The sequence below is a fragment of the Pipistrellus kuhlii genome, unplaced genomic scaffold, assembly GCF_014108245.1.
Source record: "Pipistrellus kuhlii isolate mPipKuh1 unplaced genomic scaffold, mPipKuh1.p scaffold_m20_p_1, whole genome shotgun sequence".
NCBI classification, from domain to species: Eukaryota; Metazoa; Chordata; class Mammalia; order Chiroptera; family Vespertilionidae; genus Pipistrellus; species Pipistrellus kuhlii.
The window spans coordinates 52335906-52345811 of NW_023425404.1; positions in this window are offsets into that span (position 1 = coordinate 52335906).

Sequence of the window (9906 nt, forward strand, 5' to 3'; positions counted from 1 at the left end):
CCGCCCCGGAGCTGGCGCCGCCCCCCGCGGCCCCGGCCGCTCGCCGCCCAACCTGGCGGCTGCCATCCCGGCCCCCGGCCTCCGGGGGACCCGCGCCCCCGTCCCCCCAGCCCGGGCCCGCACCCCCGCCCCCGCTGCCTGGGCGCCGGACCGAGGCCCCGATGGGGCCCCTGGATGGGCACCCCGGCCACGCCCCTCCTTCCCCCAAATGCGAAATACACTCCAGGATCTTCTCAAACCCCGAACTCCAGGTCCTTCCCCCGAAAGCCTTGCTAGAAAGAAGCCTCCACCGCGTCTCAACTTCTGTGCAGACTCTGATGGCGAATCCCAGCACCTGCCTCTCCGGACAGAGAACATCCCGATGCCCCGACACACACCGCCAGCCTCAGCCTGCAGCCCTCCCGCCCCGCCACGCTGCCGTGACTCAGTGACTCAGGGCTCCCACCGCCGGATCCACCGGGACCCCTCCGTGCCGCTTCCAGGGCCTTCCCCCCAAACCCCCTTCCATGCTCCACTCCCCACCGCTGAGCTCTCCCAGCTCTTCTTGCTAAGCCTCGGGCTTCCTCTGCCAGCCAAAGCCCAGCAGCCACCTCTTGTCTTTCTCCCTAAATTGCTTCCTCAGCTTCTAGCTACCCCTCTAGGCAGGGCATGTTAGGAAAGTTGGCTGTATTATTACAATACCCAATAAAACATTCGTTATTATTATTTTTTAAATATATTTTATTGATTTCTTTTTTACAGAGAGGAAGAGAGAGGGATAGAGAGCTATTGTAGAAACCGATAGAGAGAGAAACACCAATCAGCTGCCTCCTGCACATCCCCCACTGGGGATGTGCCCACAACCAGGGTACATGCCCTTGACTGGAATCGAACCTAGGACCTTCCAGTCCTCAGACCGAGGCTCTATCTACTGAGCCAAACCGGTTTTGGCTGACATTCGTTATCATTAGTAGAACGCCTGACACACAGTAGGCGCTCTGTAAATAAATAGGCAGATGCCGGGTAAGGCATTTCCTCAGAGCTTGGCCTGTCCCACAACCAGTCATCACCGGGCTGTGCCCACGGACAGCCTGTGGGGCAGAGGCAGAGCTGGTTTCAAATCCAGGTTACCGGATCTCCCCTCCCCTCGCCCCGGCCTCTGCTTGGGCCCTGGCGCCTACTCCAGAGGGCCCTCCCCGGAGCGGGGAGGCGGGACCAGACACAGCCCCTGTTTTTCGCAGCCTCATTGGATCTTTCCAGGGGTTCGCCTTCTGAGCCGCCGGAGCCTACCTCTTCCTCACTTGGCCCCATTAGTGCTTGTGTATTAATTACTGTGATACCAACAGCAGTGCTGGAGGCAGCCTCCGACCCCGTTGGGGGCGCCCCCAGGCGGCAGCACAGAGAGAGACGCCGAAGCGCAGGGGCCGAGTCTTGGTTATCTGAGCACTCTACCAATTTTCTTGGGCCCTGTGGTTAGCTCCAGGGTCCTTTCTTAAAGGGGGGGAGGGAAATTGTTCGGTTCCAGAATCCACAGACTCTTTATATATATATATTTGATTTTTTACAGAGAGGAAGGGAGAGAGGGATAGAGAGCTAGAAACATCCACCAGCTGCCTCCTGCACACCCCCCACTGGGGATGTGCCCGCAACCAAGGTACATGCCCTTGACTGGAATCAAACCCGGGACCTTTCAGTCCACAGGCCAATGCTCTATCCGCTGAGCCAAACCAGTTTCAGCCAGAATCCATAGATTCTGAGCTTGGGCCGAAACCAGATTCGGAAGGGCTGCCATAGGGCAATGTGGCTGCTGCAGGCCTGCACTCGACTGAGTCCTTGTCACTTCTCAGGCTCCCCCACCTCTCCTCTCCTGGGGACTACACATTTGCAGTGGAAGGAAGCCTGACTGATGTGGGAAAGACCCTTCCTAGAGAATGTTAAACACAACCTTCCACTTCCTTCACTGCCCTCCCCACCATTTCCTGAACCCTGACAAAGAATCCCAGCCCAAGGGCCTTCATTTCCTACCCGTCAAATGGGCTTCTCGGACACGTCATGGGTGCTGTTCCATTCTTTCTCAGCGCCTTGTCCGACTTCCTACCTCAGCTGCCGACGGGAGGCACACCACTGTCCCCCGCCAACAGCACACTTTCCATGGGGCCAGGAGCCCTGAGTTCCTGCTTCCTCTACCCCTACTTCAGAACCCCTCTCAATTCTCAGAATTTCTACTTGCAGGGTAGGGCAGACTATAGGGCTCTGATCTTCAGAGTTCCCAGATCCAATAGGGTGCTTGCCTTCCTGAGCCCTCACACCCATTCTTACCTATCCTCTCTTTCTCTCTGTCTCTCTCTGTCTCTCTCTGTCTCTCTGTCTCTCTCTCTCTCTCTCTCTGGTAGAGAACATACTTTAAGAGTCTGCAAGCAGGTGTGATTTTGTGGCAGAGGTGCGTAGGTGGGTGAGAGGGTGTGCATTGTGATATATGAGGGAGGCTGTGCATTTATGCAAACTCTAAATGTGACTGACACTTTGTGGGTGGATGGGAGAAAGTGTGTGTGTGAGAGAGAGAGGGAGAGAGAGAGAGAAAGAGCAAGAGCACTTGCGACTGGAGGAGGTTGGCTGCCTATGCTTGCAAAAATCTCCCTTCCTTTCAAAAACGCAGTGCTTGGAAGGAAACTAATCAAATCAACAGGAAATGTGTTTGACCTAATGCAGGAGCAGCTGTCCCAGCAATTCCTGTCCTCAGAGCGGAACAGGGGCCCCTATGATCCATCCCTGGGGAGTAGGAAGGGGCTGCCAGGGAGATGAAGAGCCTAAACAGTCCCTTATACATAGAGCTAGGTTGGACCCTGGCATTTCCTTACTCAGGTGAATTAAGAATCTGCCCACTCTCTGCCTTCTCAGGAAGCAGCTGCTTCATTGTTTTCAGAGTTTGGGGCGGGGGCGGGGGTGGGGGGACAGTACACCAAGAGGATACAAGATGATACCAAAACCGGGTTGGCTCAGTGGATAGAGCGTCAGCCTGCGGACTGAAGGGTCCCGGATTCAATTCCGGTCAAGGGCATGTACCTTGGTTGCGGGCACATCCCCAGTAGGGGGTGTACAAGAGGCAACTGATCGATGTTTCTAACTCTCTAGTCCTCTTCTTTCCTCTCTGTAAAAAAATCAATAAAATATTTTTTTTTTTAAGAAAAAAGAAAAAGATGATACAAGGTGAGCCTTGGAGTCCTGGTGGTTTCCCCAGCCCTATGATCAAGGACCTACTCTTTCCCAACTACCGGTTAAAGAGGGGAGAGTTGAGAAGTTTCACTGAAGAAATGGGGCAGGCCACAGACTATGTACCTCATCATCTTAGAGAAACAGGGACCTGTGCCTGTGGGGCTTGGGGGACAAGGACCTGCAGGTGTGATTCCGGGGTGGTGGGGACTGTTGTTGCACCAGCTAAATACACCTTGCCTGAAATTCCTAAGCCAAAAACAGTGCCGCTCCTGGCCAAAGATGAAGCAGAAAGGTAACTTCCTAGAAGAAACCAGGCTTTGATTCATAATCATAGGGGACTTTCAGATAATCAGATTTCACCCCAAAAGCAGATTTAGGAAGTAGGAAGAGAGCAATAAGTTTGGGGTTTCTGAACCAGCAGATGAGTCCAAATGTGTGAAAGAACAAAATTTGTCCTCTTCAAAATTTCACGTAGGGATGGCAGAATTACACCTAAAGAGGAAGTGTTTCAGGTGTGAGTGTGTGTGTGTGCGTGTGTGTGTGTCTGTGTGTCTAAATGCCCCATATCTGGTCTGGCTGGTGTGGCTCAGTTGATTGGCCTGTTCCCAGTACAACAAAAGGTGGCAAGTTTGATTCTTGGTCAGAGCACATATCCAGGGTTTGATCCTGGCTTGGGTGCCTACAGGAGGCAATTTGATGTTTCTCTCTCTCTCTTTCTCTCTCTCCCTCTCTCTCTCTCTCTCTCTCTCTCTCTCTCTCTTTCTCTTTTCCTCTCTCTCAAATCAATAAAAATATCCTCGGGTAAGGATTTAAACAAAATTATATCTGGCTGTCTGTATTTCTCTTGGCCCTCTTTAATTGCAGCCTGGCAACTGAAGCATTTCTGACTCTATTTTTATAAAGAATGTTTTTAAAGTTTTTATTTATTGATTTGAGAGAAAGAGAAACATCAATTTGTTATCCCACCCATTCATGCACTCACAGGTTGATTCCTGCACGTGTCCTAAATGTAGATCGAACCTGAAAGCTTAGCAAATCAGAAGGATCCACCAACCTACTGAGTTACATGGCCAGGACTTTCTGGAGTTTTTAAAAGCAGATCTTAGCTATATAATTGCAGCTATAAATATTACACTACATATCTGTAACAAACTGTAAAAAAAACTCTCCACATATAAATTCAGATGGTTATATGTAGAAATGTTTATAAATATGAGTATATATAACAGTATATACTGATATTTCCATTGTTACCTGAGAAGGGTCAAAAAGGAAGACACCCCCATGGCAATAAGCATATCACCTAAATCTTTGTTTCTAATACCATTTTCTTTAAAAAATATATATATTTTATTGATTTTTTACAGAGAGGAATATAGAGTTAGAAACATCAATGAGAGAGAAACATCGATCAGCTGCCTCTTGCACACCCCCTACTGGGGATGTGGCCACAACCAAGGTACATGCCCTTGACCAGAATCGAACCTGGGACCCTTCAGTCCCTGGGACCCTTCAATTCGCAGGCCAACGCTCTATCCACTGAGCCAAACCAGTGTCGGCTCTAATACCATTTTCTAATAAAAGGAACCAAAAGTTGCCCTAACCAGGTTGGTCGGTCAGTAGAGTGTTGGCCTGAGGACTGAAGGATCCTGGGTTTGATTGCAGTGAAGGGCACATACCTCGGTTGCAGGCTCGATTCCTGGCCCTGGTTGGGGCACTTCCTTACTTTCTGGAACTATAAAATGCTCCAGACTCAATTTGTCTATTTCCTGTTCCAATCCTAGAATCAGCCATTTTTTCAAAGACCCTTGGTTTCTTTTGTTGTTGTTATTAATCCTCACCCAAGAATATTTTTTTCCACTGATTTTTAGACAGAATGGAAGGGAGGAGGAGAGACAGAGAGAAACATGGATGTGAGACACATCAATTGGTTGCCTCCATATGTGTCCCAACTATGGCCCAGGGATCTAGCCTGCAATCAAAGTACATGCCATTGACCAGAATCGAACCCAGGACCATTCAGTCTGAGAGGCAGCACCCTATCCACTGAGCCAAACTGGCGAGGGCCAGGCTCAATTTTTTGGCATAAAGCTTTTGGAGAAAATGTTTTCTACTGTATTTCCAATTGTATCACATCAGGAGGACTTTTAAAACTGAGAACAGTGATACAAGGAAGGGCCTAGGGCAGTGGTTGGCAAACGGGGGCTCGCAAGCCACATGCGGCTCTTTGGCCCCTTGAGTGTGGCTCTTCCACAAAGTACCACGTGCGGGTGCACACGTACAGTGCATTTGAAACTTCGTGGCCCATGCGCAGAAGTCGGTTTTAGGCCTGGGTGAGTCTATTTTGAAGAAGTGGCGTTAGAACACTCAAGGGGCCAAAGAGCTGCATGTGGCTCGCGAGCCGTGGTGTGCTGACCACTGGCCCAGGGTAACGGGAGGGGCCAGGTGGAGAAATGAGCATACGCTGGGCTACTGTGCATTCCTTCGAGTTCAACTGTCCTTGGGTGTGGTTAGCAAACGGCATTAATTAGGTTTCTGCCGTCTGTCTCCCTGAGTGGGGTGATTTAAGCGACTAGGTGTGCCGGTTAATAGTGCGGATTTTGTAATCATTTCAAGAGAAACACCAAAAGTGCTTTATTCAAAGTAATGTCCATCGCTAGCTACACATTTCCCCCATCTTTCAAGTAATTTGTAGATACTGTCCCAATAGAACTTTATTTTTAAATATCTTTTTTATTGATTTTTTACAGAGAAGAAGGGAGAGGATAGAGAGTCAGAATCATTGGTTAGCTGCCTCCTGCACACCCACTACTGGGGATGTGCCCACAACCAAGGTACATGCCCTTGACCAGAATCAAATCTGGGACCTTTCAGTCTGCAGGCCAATGCTCTATGCACTGAGCCAAACCAGTCAGGGAAGAACTTTTCTTGTTTTGAGGCAAACTATTCAAAAAACCAATTTTCACTTCTTCGTATGTTTTGAAGGCTGCTCAGAAAGTGTGTGTGCCATTGATCAGAACAAGTGGTCATCTGAAGGAGCAAGGTCTGGTGAATATGGCAGGTGGATTAATACTTCCTTAACTGGTTTTGAAATGTGTGATGGTGCTTCATCATGAAGCAAAATTACTTTGCCATGTCTTCTGGCCCATTCTGATCATATTATGATCAAAGCATGGTTCAAATTGATTACTGACAGTAGTGATCAGTATTATCGGTTTCACCTGGTTTTAGAAGCTCATAATACACCACACCTTCCTGATTCCACCAAACACAGAGCATTGTCTTCTTTCCAAAGCGATTTGGCCTTGCTGTTGATGTTGATGGTTGACCTGGATCAATCCATGATTTTGTGTTTGGGATTCTCAGAATAAATCCACTGTTCATCGCCAGTCACAATTCAATGAAAAAAAAAAAAAAAAGACCTTTTTTTCGTGCTGTTGAAGCAACATTTTACTGATGACTTTTTGGTTTTCCATTTGTCTATGGTTCAGTTGATGTGGCACCCATTTTTCTTCCTTTAAAATGTTTCTTATTGCTTGTAAACAATCAGAAATTGTTTGATGAGCAAAGTTTAACCTTTCTGCAAGTTATTTTTGAGTTTGACATGCAAATTCATCCAATAATGCTTGTAATTGTTGGTCTTCAAACTTTTCTGGTTGACCTGGATGTTCTTTGTCTTTCACATAGAAATCACCACTTTTGAAACGTTTAAACCAGCGTTCACAAGTATCTTGAAATGGAGCATGTTCACCAAAAGCTTCCCAAAGTATACGATAACGTTTAGCAGCACTTTATTTCAAAATAAAATAATGAATTAAAACTTCCCACAAATGCTCTTTTTTTTTGCATGAAATTTGACATTTTTAAGTGTAAAAATATCTATGATAACACCCTCAGAAAATTTGACATATGAAGTTTTAAAGTTTGTTGTTAATTGAAAATGGAACTCCCATTTGACCCAGTAATCCCACTTCTAGAAATATATCCCAAGAAACTAGAAACACCAATCAGAAAGGATATATGCACCCCTATGTTCATAGCAGCACAATCTACAATAGCCAGAATTTGGAAACAGCCTAGGTGCCCGTCAGCAGATGATTGGATCCAAAAACTATGGTACATCTACACAATGGAATACTATGCTGCCATAAAAAAGAAGGAATTCTCATCATTTGCAGCAACCTGGATGGAATTGGAGAACATCATGCTGAGTGAAATAAGCCAATCAATGAAAGAGAAACACCACATGACCTCACTCATTTGTGGATGATAAAGAACATTATAAACTGATGAACCAAGAGACAGATATAGAGACAGTAAAGCAACAGGCAGACTGTCAAATTACAGTAGAGAGGGGAGGAAGATCTGGGGGAGATAATAGATCAACCAAAGGACTTGTGTACATGCATATAAGTACAACTAATGGACATAAAACGCTGGGGAGGGAGGGTATGTATGGGAGGGAGGGAGGGGGGCAAAAAAAAATCAATTAAAAAAAAAAAGGAAGAAAACACTGGCTTCTTTCCCAAGAGCTTATACTTAACATAAAAATGTAATAATAATAAAAGCATCATAATACAATATACAGATGATGTATTATGTAATTGTTCACCTGAAACTTATAGAATTGTATTAACCATTGTTAATACAACAGATTCAATAAAAAAAGAAAAAAAGAAAAAAAATTTTAAAAAATAGTTATTGTTAGACATTAATGGTTTTTCAATTATATTAAGGCAGAGATAGTTTTAAGTCCTTGAATAGATCCCAATTTTTGACTAATAATAATGAGTGAAATACATTTATACACCTTTACATATTTCTTTACAAGTTCTATTTGACCTTTATTTTTTTCTTGTAAAAAACATTATGATTCCTTAACATAAAATAAGTTATTTCAACTCTATTTAAGGTAGGCAATCGCTTGAACTAATAAAATTTAAACAAAATAATTAAAAAAATAAAAATAAAAAATAAAGTTTGTTGTTAATACAACAAAATAGCATATATATCAAGTCGCATATATATCAACATGTATGTAACTCCATCTATTGAAAAAAATCCACATTATTAACTGGTACACCTAGTTCTTATTTATTTATTTATTTATTTATTTTTATTGATTTTTTTATAGAGAGGAAGGGAGAGAGATAGAGAGCTAGAAACGTCGATGAGAAAGAAACATCAACCAGCTGCCTCCTGCATACCCCCTACTGGGGATGTGCCCAAAACCAATGCACATGCCCTTGACTGGAATCGAACCTGGGACCCTTCAGTCCGCAGACCAATGCTCTACCACTGAGCCAAACCGGTTTTGGTTGGTACATCTAGTTCTATAGAATACCTGGAAACTTGTTGGAAATGCAAATTCTTAGACCCTATTCCAGACCTACTAACTCAGAAACATTTAAGGATGAGGCCCAGCAATCTGTTTTAACGAGCCCTCCAGGTGACTGGTGCCTGCTGAAGTCTGAAAACCACTGGACTGATTATTGGCTGCCCTAAGATGGCCTTCAATCAAACAATGACTTGCTAAGGTCCTAAGTGCATGGCGATATGCTGGGTGTTGAGTATTATGGAAAAGAAGGTCTGCCCTAGCTGGTAGCTCAATGGATAGAGCATCAGCCTGCGGACTGAAGAGTCCCAGGTTCGATTCTGGCCAAGGGCACATGCCTGGGTTGTGGGCTTGATCCCCAGTAGGGGGCATGCAGGAGGCAACTAATAAATGATTCTCTCTCATCATTGATGTTTCTATCTCTCTCTCCTTCTTTCTTCTTATCTAAAATCAATAAAATATATTTTTTTAAAAAGAAAAAAAAAGAAGGCCTGCCGAAATCGGTTTGGCTCAGTGCTAGAGTGTCGGTCTGCGGACTGAAAGGTCCTGGGTTCGATTCCAGTCAAGGGCATGTACCTTGGTTGCGGGCATATCCCCAGTAGGGGGTGTGCAAGAGGCAGCTGATCGATGACTCTCTCTCATCGATGTTTCTAACTCTCTCTATCCCTCTCCCTTCCTCTCTGTAAAAAATCAATAAAATATATATTTTTTAAAATAATAAATAAATAAATAAATAAAAAAGAAGGCCTGATGCCCCCAAGGAACTCACAGTCTATTCAAGGGAACAAGACACATGCTTAGTTATAGTTGCTATTTAGTAGTGCTTCCCAACATGTCACACAAGTGGTACAGATGGAATGTTCCAAGAAAAGTTCAGTGATTAACCAGGTTGGCCAAGGTTTTAGAGTTGACTCTAGCTAGGCCTTAAAAGAAAAGAAAGGAAATAGATCCAGAGACATAGAAGCACAAAAGACTTCGGAATCTCAAGAGGGAAGGCAGGGGAGGGTGGGTGGGTGGGAAGAGATCAACCAAAAAAACGTGTATGCAGCCGAAACCGTTTTGGCTCAATGGATAGAGCGTTGGCTTGGCAACTGAAGGGTCCCGGGTTCAATTCCGGTCAAGGGCATGTGCCTTGGTTGCGGGCACATCCCCAGTAGGGGGTGTGAAAGAGGCAGCTGATCGGTGACTCTCTCTCATTGATGTTTCTAATTCTAACTCTCTCCCTTCCTCTCTGTACAAAATCAATAACATATATTTAAAAAACAAAACAAAACAAAAAAACCCCGTGTATGCATATATGCACAACCCACAGTAAAAATAAATATATCTATATCTATATCTATATCTATATCTATATCTATGCACAACTAATGGACACA